The sequence below is a fragment of the Diadema antillarum genome, unplaced genomic scaffold (genome assembly GCF_040938485.1).
Source record: "Diadema antillarum isolate AM-2024a unplaced genomic scaffold, OU_Dant_1.0 seq00000757_RagTag, whole genome shotgun sequence".
Taxonomy (NCBI): Eukaryota; Metazoa; Echinodermata; class Echinoidea; order Diadematoida; family Diadematidae; genus Diadema; species Diadema antillarum.
In genome coordinates, this window is record NW_027271649.1 from 166052 (window position 1) to 183100 (window position 17049).

The 17049-nt window shown below is 38.4% G+C and overlaps 1 protein-coding gene across 1 annotated transcript in view; it reads left to right on the top strand.

Moving 5' to 3' along the window:
* The first annotated feature begins 1084 nt into the window (after window positions 1-1084).
* LOC139738585 (pyruvate carboxylase, mitochondrial-like) overlaps window positions 1085-17049 on the top strand; it is a 53735-nt gene continuing 37770 nt past the window's right edge. Inside the window, exon 1 of the mRNA XM_071649201.1 lies at window positions 1085-1189. The gene's annotated coding sequence lies outside the window, so the exon portion shown is untranslated. The remainder of the gene's footprint in view (window positions 1190-17049) is intronic.

Sequence of the window (17049 nt, forward strand, 5' to 3'; positions counted from 1 at the left end):
CATTTAATCGTTATGCAATTCACCTGATGTTGCTGCCAGTAATTGCCAGCAGTTCCGCCCGGTGCGCCCCCCTCCCTTAATTTCCAAAGCGAAAAAATATGGCTAAGAACGGGAGTTTTTGGACTGTGAAATGTAAAATTTTCAAGCTCGCTCTCTTCGCTCGCTCGCATTTAATCGTTATGCAATTCACCTGATGTTGCTGCCAGTAATTGCCAGCAGTTCCGCCCGGTGCGCCTCCCTTGATTTCCAAAGCGAAAAAATATGGCTAAGAACGGCAGCTTTTGGACTGTAAAATGTAAAATATTCAAGCTCGCTCGCATTATGCAATTCACCTGATGTTACTGCCAGTAATTGCCAGCAGTTCCGCCCGGTGCGCCCCCTCCCTTTATTTCCAAAGCGAAATAATATAGCAACAAACGGCAGGTTTTTGTTTTTTTATTGTAAAATGTCAAAATATTCAAGCTCGCACGCTCCGCTCGCTCGCATTTAATTGTTATGCCTTTCTCCTGATGTAGCTGCTAGTAATAATTGCCGGCAGTTGCGCCCGGTGCGCCCTCCCCCCTTTATTTCCAAAGCGAAAAAATATAGCTCCAAGTGATAGTTTTTTTACTGTAAAAGATGAAATCCTAGCTACGCCGGTGCCCTTTCCCCGCTTGGTTTCCCTCAACAACAGTAAAAGTCTAGGGATTGAGAGCTTCCTTTATTCCAAATGTCGGTCCAAAAAAAAAAAAAAAAAAAATCTCGTTACATTAGGGTCAAAACGCACCCCCTTGAAAAAAAAGCTGGTGACGCCCCTGAAATGTCGTTTGTTAGAGGGAGACAAATGCAGAAAATTCCAACTTCAAACTTATGTGTTCTCAAAGAGCGCCATCTTTTGTACATATTATTTGCACTCACGACTGATTTCGAAATGCACACGTGTTCAGTGCATGCGGCGCCGCGCCAGTCTGAGAGTTCATGCTGCGACGCCAGAGAGTGCCCATCCCATACCCCCCTGCCCACCATATCCACAGTGCAGCCTGCGCCTCTCTGGCCGATAGGTACATTGGTAAACAGCGCGGAACGAGCAGAAGAGTGTGTATCGCGAGAGATCTTTCTGATTGCGTGCTAAGTGAGAGAGTAAACCGTTAGGAGCTGACTCCGACCGTCTATAAACATAGTATTCATGAGCTAGGATTTCGTAACAACGGTGAGTGAATATGAGTGGAAGTGCTTTGGGAAAACCATGGTATTTGCCGAATTTATGCAATGTTGTTGACATGTTGTTTCCACTAGCTCAGTCACCAGCATCCATGTGCATCATGCGCTCTTACCCTTGCCCAGCGGCGGCAGCGGTGGTGTTGTTTCATTCGGAAGCTCCCTTCCATCCCATCCCGGTCCCATGTTATCGATCCCAGGCCAGGAGCTGTGGATCGGAGTCATGCAGGGGCGCTGGGCCGTTCTCCGAAAAGCTCAGGGGCTTAGAATTTCCCTATCTGCGTCACTATTGTCTTTTCCAGTTGTTTTTGGCACATTAACTATTTTACAGCGGTGTGGTGATAGTTCCCTGACAGTTCCCAAATCAAATAAAAATTTATTTAGCAGACAGACCCAGGTGGCAGGTTATAAAATGACATCAACTTCTGCTGGTTCCACTGCTTTCCTTTTCAATCCTGAAGATGTATAGATGGAGATTGGTGGACCAGATTATTCTTCTCATTACACCATACAGTCCCAGCAGATGGCAACAGTGTCAGTGTTCATGCTTGCAGCGAAGCCGACACATTTTAGCAAAATCTTTGGTTTTGATTGGCTGAGATGCTCTGGTCACTGACTTACTATGGTGATTGTCAGAGACTGACAACTTGTCAGCGCTGACTAACTTGATGAAACCCCCCCCCCCCCCCCCGATCATAATACACATTATTATTCATTGCGCTTGTTCTAACATAGTTAGACAGCTAGACAGTCGCATAATTCAACATCCATCCTGCTATTCAGATTCTGTTACCTTTGCCCGAGGGCATATTTGGATGAATGGATTGTTACCTTGCATTCATACCTCCGCCAAGGAGGTTATGTTTTTGTCGGCATTGGTTTGTTTGTTTGTCTTTTTGCAAAATAACTCCTCAAAAAGTTGTGAATGAATATGGATGAAACTTACAGGAAAATTGATAATGGCACAATGGCACACCTGTACTTGATGTGCTGATTTGAAACAAGTAGTGATTCAAGTTGATCTATAGACAAAGTAAGAATAAGGAAAGAGTTCCAGAATAAATTGACAATCAAGCATGCACATGCTAGTTGCTATACAGTAGGTTAAAGGTCAAAGGTCTCTGAACTGTGGTTGCCAGCTGTAATTGGTTAGGAATGTCCAGTGGAAGTATTATCTGGTAGAAGGATACGAGGAAATAAGTAATTAGCAAAATTGGCAGAGGTGAAAGGTCAAGGTTTGAACTACTAAGGTCATCCAAATTAAGTGAGGTTGTTATAGAAGTAAATCTAATAATGTTACATGATACAATGGATAGAAAATATCAGGGAGGTGACCTCCCTGAAAGTATTATAGATTTGGAAATTTATTTAATTACCATAGTTTACCTCTCCCATGCAGTGTTGTGTGTGAGAGAGAGAGAGAGTGTGTGTGTTGTGTGTGTGTGTGTGTGTGTACATGCTTGTGGAACAGTTGTCATCCTTTAATTTACTTGATTCCAGTCCAGTTATAAGTTAGTCAGAGAAGAAAGAGTGTTTGTTAATCTCATGAGTAATCTGTGAACATCTATTAAAAATCTGATAAAAATTAGGGAAGTCACAAATTTCTGCAGAACTGTCCTTGTACAGTTGATATGAACATACAAATGAACGAGCTGATGATTTCATCTTAGTTATTCTTACAATTTTCCATCCATTGTATAAAAAAAAATATGAGAATTCAATATTTGATCTGTTGTTAAGTGTAACACTTGATGTTAACAGGTTGAATAACTTCAGAATAATGATCTGTTAGATTCATTTAAATTTGAGACCAGTGTAATTGTGTTTTAATGAAAAACTGCAAATTTCAAAATTTTATATGTGTACAAACTATACCACATGTCCCAAAAAAAATTACAATGGTACCCTCCGCAACGATAACTTTAAAGATAGTGAATCAATCCAAACACAATTTCAGGGTATTAAACTATAACTCATTGCCCACATCTTACAGAAAACCCCATTCAGTTTGCTTCTGTGGTCAAAGAGAAATGAGAATTTTTGTAGAGCATGTCGGGAATCCCTTCGCTCTAAGTTCTGTCTATTGTGTTTACCAGTACACATTAATAAGCAGGACTTTCCAAGAGCATCCAAGCGCAGAACTTGGAAGAATCAGACTCATGACATGCTTTACAACAATCCACATCTCTCTGTGACCGCTTACCCAAATTGAATGGGGTTTTCTGCAAAATAGAGCTAAGATGTTATGTTTTAAGACCCTGAAGTAGCATGTAGACGGTGTAATCATATTGGATGTTATCAATGCAAAAATCTGATTGTAATTTTTTATGGGGGTGGACATACTGTATAGTATGGCAAGTTATGAGGGGATGACATCAGCACTTCACTATTTGGATGTTGAATATTGACTGAATTCAAGAACAGTTTTCTTAAGAATTAGCGAAGCTTTAAAATGTTAGAACTTCCCTATTTTTCATCTGATTTTGATCAGATTTTCGTCGTTTTGCTGAGAACTCCTTCTTTTCAGTCTAGCTTTCGTCTGCACTAGATTTCCCCTGTAAAGGGTTAACTAACGTAAATTCATGAAATTGTGTATGTGAACTCATGTTGACCAGGAATTCACTTTAGATTTGTATTGTTCTTGTGACATATTTTATATGAAAATGCAATAATCTACAGTAATTTGTCTTTCATTCGTTATATTAAACATATCTCCACCTCATCAAACCAATGTGACTTTTAATACCCCCCTCCCCCCCCCCCAAAAAAAAAATCAAATTTCTGAGCACATAATGTTCTTGTGTTTCCCATACTGATGTGAAATTCCACCTATGGCAGTTTGTCATTAAGCTACCAGTGCAAAATTTTCAGCTCCTTTGTACATTGTAATTATATGCATGTAGGTAGGTACTCATACATTATGCGGTATTTTGCAGCATTTTTTTTTCATGCAAATTTTGTGAGTCTTTTTTTCTCTTCTTTTTTTTTCCAAGTGAACAACTGGCCGAAATACATTGTATTGGCTCTGCTACCATAAATGCGCTGTATGTCATATATCCAAGTAAGGAAATCACTGACCTTTCTCTTGAAAATGGATATTAAATTCTCATTTTCACTGCTTCTCTTGAGTATATAAGGGCAAGTCCAAGATAAGGTCCCCTCAGAAGGCAAAATTTCATCTTTGCTCAATATTGACGTGTTTGGTATCATTTTGAAGCTTATGAGTTGAAGTTTTGAAATCCATGGAGGAAAAAATGATATTATGTAAGTTTATGCAAATTTCAAGGGCTTCATTTGCATAAATGTGAAACACAGCGTTACGTATGGGACATTTATAAAAATTCATATTAATTCAAAGGAAAGCAAATGATATTTGATTAATATGTGGACATAAGAAGTTCATCAAATAGTTTAACTTGGTATAAAAATCTAGGGATTATGCAAATGATTATGCAAATTAGCTCGTGTCTTATCATGAGATGTCCCATACGTAACAAATTGAGGTCATTTTTTTAGGTTTTTTCTGAAATTGCTATGGATATTTTAATGCCCTTTTGGAAAGTTCTAATTTATTGTTTAGAGAAACTAAATACCATAGAAAAAAGAAAAAAACAGTAAAAGAAATATATTTTATTAGGCATTAAAATAATGTTACGTATGGGACAAATGCGTTACGTATGGGACATCCTCATACATATTGCATGTGAATGCATGTAGCTAGCTGGGAAGGTCTCTCAGTACACAAATGGTCAATCATCCTGAAGAAAGCATCCCAACATTGTGGCTACTTTTTGAGTTTTAGACACGTGAAACAATGCATGTACTTGACTGAACAATTTTCAGAAAGGGGGAGGGGAAAATGGCAAAATACACAATGAAAAATCAGCATTAAAGGGATGGTACAGTTGTATAGTTTTTGTAGAAATGGGGATTCAGTTTTCAACATTTAATGAGATGATTGGAAACCAATTATATGAATTACTAAAGAGCATACAATCCTAAGACTAGAGGAATTCAAAGTTTATGTGATGGAGATCCAATTTGAAATGGTTGTAATATATACAAAAAATATATAAAGTAAAATGATTCCTTTTTATTGCAAGTGATACACAAATTGTCCTTACCAGGTATTCAGTTTCAATAGTAGCCATGACAAAATTCATGGGTATACATGTACACATACCGAGGTGTGACACGAATCAATGACCTGACTGCTAGACAGACATCATATATCTACTCGATCACTGGGGTTCCACGCAGCAGGTATTGCTTATTTATTAAAATTAATATTTCTTGTGTCAAGTCATTTTTTGTTGAAACTAAATGGCAAACTGCCCTTCATCAATGGAAGTAAACACTTTAAACTATTCAATTTTTCAGTAGTAACGATCCTGATAAAGATAGGGCATACATACTCAGGTTGGTCATAAAAAATATAGAATATGATTAAATATGATTATGATGGTAAATATACAGGGAATATTGTTCCCTTGTCAATCTGGAACAGCATTTGAGTAATTTCAACTGATTCTACCTCAATAATTATGCAAAAATTTGTTAATGGGTATTTTGCAAAATTATTTTGCAAAATACCCATATAAACTTGGTTCTCCACACACTAAACGAATGGGGGACAAAGGGCATGCATACTCAGGTTGGTCATAAAAATATAAAAATATGATTGAATATGATTGTGATGGTAAATATTCGGGGAATAATGTTTCCTTGACAATCTGGATCAGTATTTGAGTAGTTTCAACTGATTTTACTACAATAATTATGCAAAATACCCATAAACATGGTTCTTCACACACTAAATGAATGGGGGACAAACTGTCCCATACGTAACTGTCCCATACGTAACACGTCATGTCTGTCTTTAATTAGAACCTGTAATTAGAGCTTTTTGCCTAATGACATGAAACTTACCTGTGATAATCTTGAGTGTTGTGACTTTCATCACAGTGAGTTACAAGTTATAGAATGAAATACTTTCAGAGAGTTTTGAGGTTGAAAAAAATGTTCAAAAAAACAAAAGTTTTCTGGTCCCATACGTAACGGCACATATTTTCTCTTCTAGAATATAATTGTCAAGGTCATTTTTCTCAATTTTTTACATGTTTATACTTCTCCTAGATATCAATCACCATGATGAAGTTCAATATGATCAAAGGCCATTGACACTATTTTTCAGGTCATAAAAGTCTCTGAATGTCCCATACGTAACGCGCGCATTATCTTGGACTTGCCCATAAGTAGCCACTGGCTAAACTGTCCTAGAAGTCCCACTGAATGACGTAATACCAGTCTTTGTAAGATATTTCATATGATATGATAATGAATAAACAGTGTATATCCATAACATTTCTGAACACATGGAAGAAAAATGTGAGGCTATTGCAAGCTTTACACTTTCTAGAGGCATTTTATCAGCCCTTGATGATTTTGATATAAAAAGTCATCAATTTCTAGAGCAAGAGTTAACAAAAACCATTAACCCTTCCCCCACCTCACATATACCGGTAACAAAAAAAGCAGTAAAACTGGAACTGTTTATGTTTATACAATATTGGATGGCCTTGAGATTAATACAAGGAAATATTGGACGAGCTATGCACAAATATTGGACGAGTCGAAGACGAGTCCAATATTTTGCTTAGCGAGTCCAATATTTCCGTGTATTAATCGAAAATAGGACATCCAATATTATCATTATTGTCCTACAGAGGATTTTGGCAAAGAATATGTTCACTTACCCTTTCTGTTTCCGAGTGCTGTATGGTCTCCTACTTAGCTGCTGTACTTGATCCTGACATGGGGTATGGTACACTCTTCAGTGCAAGTTAATCTACTTCATTCCCTGATAAAACAGAGATCTATGTATCCATGGTAGCCGTCATGTTACTGTTAGGCCGAGATCTAGCTAATTTACACCAGAATTAGATGTTCTTGTATCCGAGATCTGAGACACAATTCACGTCACATCTACCGTAGATCGTGAAAGATCAAATTACTCGTACTGTACAGGTCCTATGGCCTACTGTACTTAGTATACACAAACGTAACATGCATGTAAATGCAAGCGACGGTGGCCGGCTACATGTATTTGTATATCGCGCGCGGGCTATCTAGCAGTAGCTCTGAGCACACACACACAAATGCAACTTGTTTTCATTAAACCTAAATCTAATTTCCTGGTATGACAGTGATATTTTAAAAAATTGTATGCAAAACAATTTCAACTAATTGATATATGAAATTTGTTTGTATAAACACAGAATTTAAGAAAAAACGATATCTTAGTTAATTCGTGATAGACCAATCACAGACGTTTTTATGCCTCCGCCACGAAGTGGTGCCGGAGGCATTATGTTTTTGGGTTGTCCGTCCGTCCGTCCGTCCGTCCGTCCGTCCTTCCGTCCGTCCGTCCGTCCGTCCTTCCGTCCGTCCGTCCGTCCGTCCGTCCGTCCATCCTTCCGTCCGTCCGTAATGAATTTTGTGGACAAGGTAACTATCAAAACCTGTTGAGGTATCCTAATGAAACTTGGCATGTATGTGTATTAGGGGGTAAAGTTGTGCCTATCAACTTTTGGGTGCACATGCTCAAGGTCAAAGGTCAAAAGGTCAAGGTCAAATACATAAAATTTCACTATTTCCACCATATCTATTGAATGCCTGAATATATTTTCTTGAAACTTAGTGTATACATGTATTACCCAATCAAGATTCTCTGGTGAAAGTTTGGGTCATGAGGTCAAAGGTCAAAAGGTCAGGGTCAAATACGTAAAATTTCACTATTTCCACCATATCTATTGAATGCCTGAAGATATTTTCTTGAAACTTAGTGTATACATGTATTACCCAATTAAGATTCTCTGGTGAAAGTTTGGGTCATGAGGTCAAAGGTCAAAGGTCAAAAGGTCAAGAAAAAATATTAAAACTTCTTTTTTTTCTCCGTACCTTGGAAAATTGTTCAAGGTATCTTCATGGAGCATAGTATATACATGTACTGACTGGAAGTGATTATCTAGAGAATGTAGGGTTCATGGGGTCAAAGGTCAGGGGTCAAAGGTCAAGTGCAACACTTCAAAATTGTATTATTTCCCTCATATTTATGCAATGCCAGCAGGGTTATTTTTTTTTTACACTTGGTGTGTGCATGTGTAACCTAATAGAAATTCTCTGGAAATTTTTTTTTCTTCTTTTTTTTGCCTCAAAGGTCAAAAGGTCAAAGATCAAGTGAAAGTGCTGAACTAACTTTTTCCTCTTTATCTCGGAAGTGGCTCAAGTTATCTTCAAACTTAGTACATATTATGCATGTTCTGCCTGAAAGTGATTATCTTATGAATTTTAGGGTCAAGGGCCAGATGAAAATGATAACAATTTACTATTCAATTCAGAAGTTGCACTTTTTCTCCATACCTGTACCTTGAAAATTACTCAATGCCTAAATGTATGACTGGGTCAAAGTCAAGTTAAAGTCCTTAATCCCTAGATACATGCTCTCCTATTCATCCAATTAAACCTAGGTCAAGGAAGGTGAACATTCAACACATTTGTGACAAACTTGTCATTTCAATATTTTGCCAATTTTGTGAAAATGTAATCACACATTGTCCACATGTACTATCTAGACCTATTGGGAAAATCATGCATTATGGCAGAGGCATACCAGTCGCCAAAGCAACATTTCTAGTTATTTCATATTTCAGGTCATCTTGTATATATCTCAGCCAATCATGGTGCAGTTTATAAAAACTTTGGGGAATCCCCCTCTTGCCGTCCAATATTTTAAATATTGGTCGCCTCGGCAAAAAATATTGGTCGAGTTCAACAAACTTTCTAAGTGGGTCGGAGGTTATGATGCTCGTCGACAAAATAACACTTGTATTTGGGCTCTAAAAATCCTCTGTATGGATAATAATGTTTGATATAATAATGGTAGACTATTCATCACCTTGAAAATGCCAGATGCAGTGTGAATCACACCTGTGATAGCTGGGTGATGGTATTGATGTTGATCGCACTCAGGCACTGCTTGAACTACGTAAACAGAATCTGAGATGTGAGGGTATTGTTGTTCAGTGTTCAGTTATATGCCAGCCAGATAGTGTGATACATGTGACTTCAACCACGATGCAAATACTGTTAGTGTTCACTATATATACACAGAGGTTTTTACTGTGCGTTTGTATGTGTGTGTGTAGTCCCTCACTTCTAAAGTACTAGAATAAGAATTATGGCAGCGTGCCAATGTTGAGGTCACGGAAAATGAAGGTCTTTCCTCACTTGTAAATATTTTGCTTAACCCTGGTAATTTGCTGGGCTACGCCACCCCACCCCTTTTTAGCCCAACCAATTTCCCAGGGTCAAGCTTACAGTAGCTCTACTTCTGTTCTAATTGGTGCTTTGGATAGTGGGCTAGTCCTACCAAAAGAGCAGGACTTCCTAGCACCACAAATTTATTTATTGGGTTAGCACTGCAATTGTAATGCTGAGTACTAAATTGAAAGCAAGAGACTCCAACCCCAAGATCCTCTTGGAAAGGGAAGATTCTTCTGCCTGTACCCTCAGGCTGACTGGAGACTATGATCTCATGAACATGTGCACACCATGAGTGCGATGTCCTTTGCTGCTAGCGTTCAGGGCCTGGATCCTGGATCCGGGATGCTCTAAGGTATATGATACTTTCTCTTGCTACCTTAACCTTATATTTTGATGTGTGTGCCAGTGACTAATCTAAAGTTGGGTGGGAGAAAGCTACATTTTTAAGCTGGATGAAGTATGTCTGAAGCAGGAGACACACAGCTTGAGGCAGAGAAATTCAAACTCGAGCGGGAGATCTCCCACAGGGAGCAGGAGAGTCGGAGTCTCTATCGAAAGTGCTAAGAAAGCCAGTGAGAACACAAATGATGATGATAATAATAATAATAGTAATGATATTGATAATAATAATGATGATAATAATAACAATAATAATAATAAGGCCAAGTAAAAAAAGAAACCAGTTTCTCGTCCTCGCGCGCATCGATTTTGGCCGCCGCATCGATTTTTGTACTATTTACTATTTTCAAAATGGCGCTGAAAATACCAAGAAATTCATAATTCTCGTCCCAGCCCGCTTCCCACCCGCATCGATTTTCACTTGCCGCATCGACTTTTTTGATATTTACTATTTTTTCGGCCGCCGAAAAAAAAAATTCGGCAATTCACCTACCAATCGTGATGTCTCATTTCTAATTACGCCTTGTGTCCTCTACTTAGCTGTAGTACAGCTGTAGCTTCTGTAGTGCGTATGTATATAACGCATGCATTTCACACTGCGAGCTCAGCAAGAAGGAATGACCCACATACAGTGGTAGCAGTCGAACTGTAGTTGGATGGGCGGGCCGCGGGCGGGCCTGGGCTGTGATGATGTACAGCGCAATCGGTACGGCGTGAACGCGATAGCAGCAACATTTTTGCGAACAATCGCTGATATTCCACGCATATTTCGCGCATTGTTCGTATTTTTCCCCGTTTCTCATATTTTGAATTGTACTGTACAAATGCTTGTGAGGATTGTATCAAGTTCGTATACATTTTCATGTCATTGTGACTATATGTGCATGTGTGTGCAGTGTCGGAAGATAAGGTGCCAGTAACTGCGACCAGCAGCCCCATACACATAGCGTAATGGGGCTGCGGACTGTAGCATTCGGGATCGTGACTAGGTATTATCGCGCCCAAATATCAACTTTAAATCGAAAAATTTATTCAATTTGAAGACTTACCAGTGAAGTTGAAGTATTAGTAAGAGGGTTCGTGCAACGTTTGGTTCTGTCAATAGTCCCTTTCTGTTCGAATTGATGACTTAATGTGACCCGGTCGAAAGAAACCTGGGAGAGCCACACTGAATTGACGGCCAGCATGCGCACAAATTTCTAATCCATTACTGGATAAGATGTCTGTTTGCGCATGCGCTGGCCGTCAATTCAGTGTAGCTTTCCCAGGTTTCTCTCTACCGAGTCACATTAAGTCATCAATTCGAACAGAAAGGGACTATTGACAGAACGAAACGTTGCACGAACCCTCCTGTCAATACTTCAACTTCACTGGTAAGTCTTCAAATTGAATAAATTTTTCGATTTAAAGTTGATATTTGGGCGCGATAATACCTAGTCACGATCCTGAATGCTACAGTCCGCAGCCCCGTTACGCTATGCGTATGGGGCTGGTTGCAGTAAGGTGCCAGTGCAGTGGCCGTGTGCGTGTCTGTAGCTGTCCAGGGTCCCCATGCCCTGGTCTGTCAGCTGTCTGCACGCACACATGAACACATTTGAATGTTTAGAGGCCCGTACACTCCGCTCTGTAACGTTGCATCTGACGGCGATGTATTGTTCTATTTTGAAGAGAAAATGAATGCGCTTTTCCAGCAAATGTAGAATTATTAAATGGGTATGTCTACAAAATAAATAACTTTTCCATGGATTCTGGTTTGTCTCGTATTTCTGCGGGTTACTTTTCTTTACGATGTAAATTCACGGACACGGCCGTGAGTCGTATCATCTGTAGTGTGGTATACAATCATTCATCATCCAAATGATGAGTGATTATCAAATGTCTTTTTAGAACATGAAGAAACATCTTTAAATGTTTAATGCGTATCAGTATCATTTTGACATCCATCTGCAATTGTACAAGCCAGTTTCCAGTTGAATGTGCTATAATTGTACTGAGAAGAAATGTAGATACAAGGTGCATACCAGCTGTGTGGACACAAAAAGTCACAAACACCAATGATAAATAAAGCAGTGTTTTGAATATCATGGAATTTATTACCCACGCCGATGAAAATCGGCAGGGGGTTATGTAAAGGGTTCCGTATGTTTGTTTGTTTGTTTGTTTGTTTGTTTGTTTGTTTGTTTGTGTACAAGATAACAAGAGAACGGGTCAACGGATTTGCACGAAATGTTCAGGGGATATTTGGATAATGGCAGGAAAGAATCGATTAGATTTTGGTGATAATCGGTTGACCCTTGAAAATTCTGTGTGACCTTGAAGTTTTGACCCCATGGTATAGTGACCACTCCGAAAATTTCCCGTTTCTCACTTTGCGATTTTCCGCTACCATACGAACACATAAACTCCCAAACGATCCGACTTTGCTGCTCAAATGTTCGTCCGAATTCCGAAATTTACGCTTAGGCCTATTTTTTTTTGAGGGACTATGTCCTTCTAGATTTTTGAAAGTTCGTTCTCCGTCGTCACAAACTGGCCCGTATTTTGATGATTTTTCAAATAACATTGATTGTTTTTGTTTTTTTTCGTTGGAGGAGCATTTGCTCAGTCAGTCACACTGCACGATATGCGCGCTCAATGTCAATGCGTGTGCAAGGCCGCTGAAAATGCATCGTGCTCTACACTGTTGGTGCAAAATTGCATCGGGGACGTTGCGGCGCTCGTTGGTGACCGAATACTGGTGCAGTAGACATTTGCATTCAACCCCTTGCATTGAATAATTTCCGTAGACACTAGACTAATCATAGGGGTAATTGCCTAGGGAGTACGTAAATTTTGTTTTTCTTTTGCGCTTTTGTGGATACCATCAAAGATCGTACACTCATACGACCTTTGATATCATCACACTCTCGGCTTGCTATGAGCAAAATATCCCGCAAGAAAACGGCGTATTTCTCGATTTTTAGCGTTTTTTCGGCGACCCGTCGCGTAGACAATACTCTTAAAACTGGACTTAATTCGCGCGCGCTTGGAAAAGTTCTGATTCTGCACTTTTGACGGTGGTATTTGGGATTTTCGATGGATTTTTGGAGGAGATTAAAGGACTTTCCTGTTGTGAATGAGTGTTACCGTATGTGAAATGATGTGATTTGCGTGTGATGTGACTGTAGACCCAAAGATCGTACACTTCAGTGTACGATCTTTGGTAGAACTCACTGGCTGGTGATAAAGCACACTGGCAATTAAGCGACCGAATTCTGGTAGATCACCGAATGCACATTATGTTTACCCCGACTTTGCACAAGGCGTGGGTCTGCCGCCTTTGACGGCCCCTCTCTAGTTTCAGTCATACATTTGTTGAAAGACATGTTTTATACCTGTTTCAATAGCACAAGACATCAGAATTGCAAGTACACTGGTATTAAATGCCATTACAACACTAAATACCAGTATTAAGATGATCATTTTCCCTTGACATCTGTAGTGGAAAGAAAAAGCAAATGTATTTCTGCATGCATGAAGTTTCATTTCAAGTATGGTACATACATACTGTATATCTATTTGTTTGAAAATGCACAGAGTGCAAGCAAGACATACGCTTGGGACCTGGTCTCTCATAACACAGCTACCAGAGTGATATTTCATTTCATTAATTGGATATAGAAAATAGTAAAGCCCTCTCTCGTTACCTTTCTCAGAATTACCGGATGAGAAACACATATTACTTTCATTTTGACAATCCTCGAAAAAATAGTAAGATATCAAATAGTAAGGACCTCCCTCATCGCCTTGCTCAAAAAACCCGGACGAGAAACTACTTTCTTTTTTTACTTGGCCTAATAATAATAATAATAATAATGACAATAATAATAATAACAATAATAATAATAAGTATTATTATTAACATTGTTAGTATTTAGTCATTGATCGCTATCTATAATTTTATGATGCTGTGCGAATCACAGTGAATGGAATTCTTCATAATAAATTGTGCATAGATCTTTGGAAAGTGCAATATCAACTTGTGTGTAACTGAAGACCGCCTTCCCTCATTTAAATTCCAGTTGCAGACTCGTAATGAAAAGTTACTACAGTATGTATACAATGTATGAAACGTGAAAAGGTTAATACATTTTTCTCTTTTCTTTGTCCTTTTTTTTTTTTTTTTGTTGGTGTCTCAAGCTAAGCCAGGTCCCACTATTCTTTCATTCCTGTGTCATCAGTAATTTGAATTGATTGATATTTTTAAAAGCAGGTGTTCATTTAAAAAAAAATCTAAATATGATAAGAATTATAGGATTTGACCAGCTGAACATGTGTTTGTAAAAGTACAGGCTTGGAATGAATACAATGTATCTATTGGAAACCCAATTTGGCAAAGTATCAGTGTTGCTTTAATCACCTCTGTCAAATAACCTGCCCCTATTTTTGTTTCATATTGGAAGTGCTGCTTTTGTGTTAAAATACTCTGCCCAGAAATATCAAATGAGATAATGTGACGTATAATTGTGTGTACTTTGCAAATGTCGTGGTGGACTCGCCACACACACTGTGTGTACTCCTCCAATAGGTGGCTTGTGATATGCTGGCACCCTTCTTCCGTGACAGGAAATGCTGTAACCAGTCACATGCTGGTATGAAGCCACTTACTGCTCACATCTTAAATTTTTGGTACTCTTTGGGAGGATGAGTTACATGTAGGACCCCAAAACAGAATGATCTGGTCATGGATGGGATCTTATCACATGAGAGTGTTAGCACTAATACTTTGCAACCAATGTGTACACATTGGGATTGTTTGGCAGGGATAGCTTCCTGTTGGTTTTCAGTCTTATGAAAATAGAAAAAAAAAGTGATGTAATTAGATACTGTCAAAGCGAAAATTGTTGCCCCATCAGGTAAGGTTTGAATGTCGCATATTTTAAACTTTGCAGATGTCACTACGATTGAACTTAAGCACTTCAAATAGCTCACTGCTGCTGTTGGTTCTGGCAGCCCGTACTATGTACCATGGTAAAAGGTAACTGGTCTGCATTACGACGGCAAATTCACTCACTCCACAGAGGACTGGTGAACATGAAGAAAACTATGAATATCATAGCAATTACATACCCCTACAATATACAACTGTAAGCAGGTACAAAGTGTACCTTGAAATATACACATTGTAAAATCATATGATATAACAAGCAAAAAATATGTGCACCTAAAGTGACTTTTATTATCTTGGGCTAGGTTTATGCTGCTTTAAATGTGTGAAAATTGTTATTTTTACAGTAATTGTACATTTGTACCAGTGGGTATACGGTACTTGTTAACCACTGTGCTATGATGTCACATCTAATTTGATTAATTATTTCTTCATTTTTTAAAATAAATTTTGCTGATTCATAATTACAGAGCTGCCAAGTCTCTCTTATTGCACCAGAGGCCTCCTGCAAAACTTCAATATCTCTTCATACCTGGAGAAGAGAAAATTAAAATCTGAGTTAGGAATTACCTTTGCCCATTGGAATACCTGTAACACAATGATATCTGCTGTAATTGGATTGCTTTTTTTAATCTCCCCTATTTTGATGAGTGAATGTTGCAGGAGTTGTAATAATTATTATTATTTTTTTGTCTCTCTCGGTCTCTCTTTTCATAGGCATACAATCTGTAGACTAATTAAAAGTAGGCAAAGGACTCATTCTGTATGTCATTGGTATTATGTGGAGGTAAAATGTATTGTTGTTTTGTATGACAGTGCTTTCCCACCATATTTTTGGCGTAATTTTGCTGCTGAAATCATGTCGTTAAATTTGTAAACTCTGAATTCTGTTGCATTTACTATCTTGTATTGGAGAAAGAGTGAATGGAGGTGCTTACCTGGTACATTTATTCAATCAGCACTGGCAGATTTTATAATTTTTAAAGCATGTTGCCAGTTTAAGAAGCAGCCATTCTGCTGCTGAAACAAAGAATCATATAATGAGCAACAGAGGGCTCAAAAGAGAGAAAATATTTCAGTCTTATCTTATGGAACCATAATGAGTGAATAACATTGAAAAATCATGATAAAAAAGATACAACACCAATCCACAGAAATTAGGTGGGTTTTTTTTTTCTGACTTGGCAGATTCAAGAAGTATAATGAATGTGTGGAGGATAGTAGTGAATGAAACAACAAGAAGACATTGGGTCAAAAAGATGATTTATCTGTCACATTTTGATGTGTTCTGACATGATCTGAAATGAAGCACTCTTGATTCATGCTTTACATTCTGCTGTTCGGAGAAAGAATGTCATCTTTAACCCGTTAACACGCATTTCCCATAGACTCCTGCCAGAGTGTACTCGGGACTCATCCTCAACGGGTTAATATCCAAAACTTGTTTACTGTGCTCTTGTTTATAGTGCATAATTTACCCTAGTCTCTGGATTGTCTGAGTCTTGGAATGGCCATTCATGGATAACAATTTTCTAGCCTATATCTGTTGAGTTTCATATGTACGTGTATGTTTTGCTGTTTTTGTTGTATATCGACAAAATAATCAAAACCGCTTTTATTCTTGGCAATGAAAACAGATTATGTGGATAAAAGCCAGCAGGCCTTAGAAGTTGAATTACTGTGAAAATTTTAGATTGCAGCAAACAATTGAAGGACTGCACGAACAGACAGAACACGGGGAAGGCAACAATTAATTTGCAGGCCAAACCCTTGTTGGTTGTAAAGGAGTCCGTACCAACCATTCCACAGGCCCTGTATTATAGCCTCTTGGAGCACCTACATGGTGAACAGCAAGTATTATATGAAAAAGATGCTTTGGTACATACTCCTTTATGACCAACAAGGGTTTGTGCCTGCAAACTAGACAACAATAGCAAAGCAGAAAGCAGAAATATCTGCCTGACCCCTCCCCCCCCCCCAAAAAAAAAAAAAGAAAAAAAAAAGAAAAAGAAAAAGAGAAAAGAATAAATACATAATAGAATAGCACAAAGAGCAAGCAGAGAGAAAGAAAGCTAGAGAGATAGATCAGCCAGAAAGATTTGATATGACAGTCTGCATCTAATGCAGTCAGACAACAATAAGTGTTGCAATGACAATAGTCACAATGACAACAAGGTTACAAGGCATCTTTGCAGAAAACA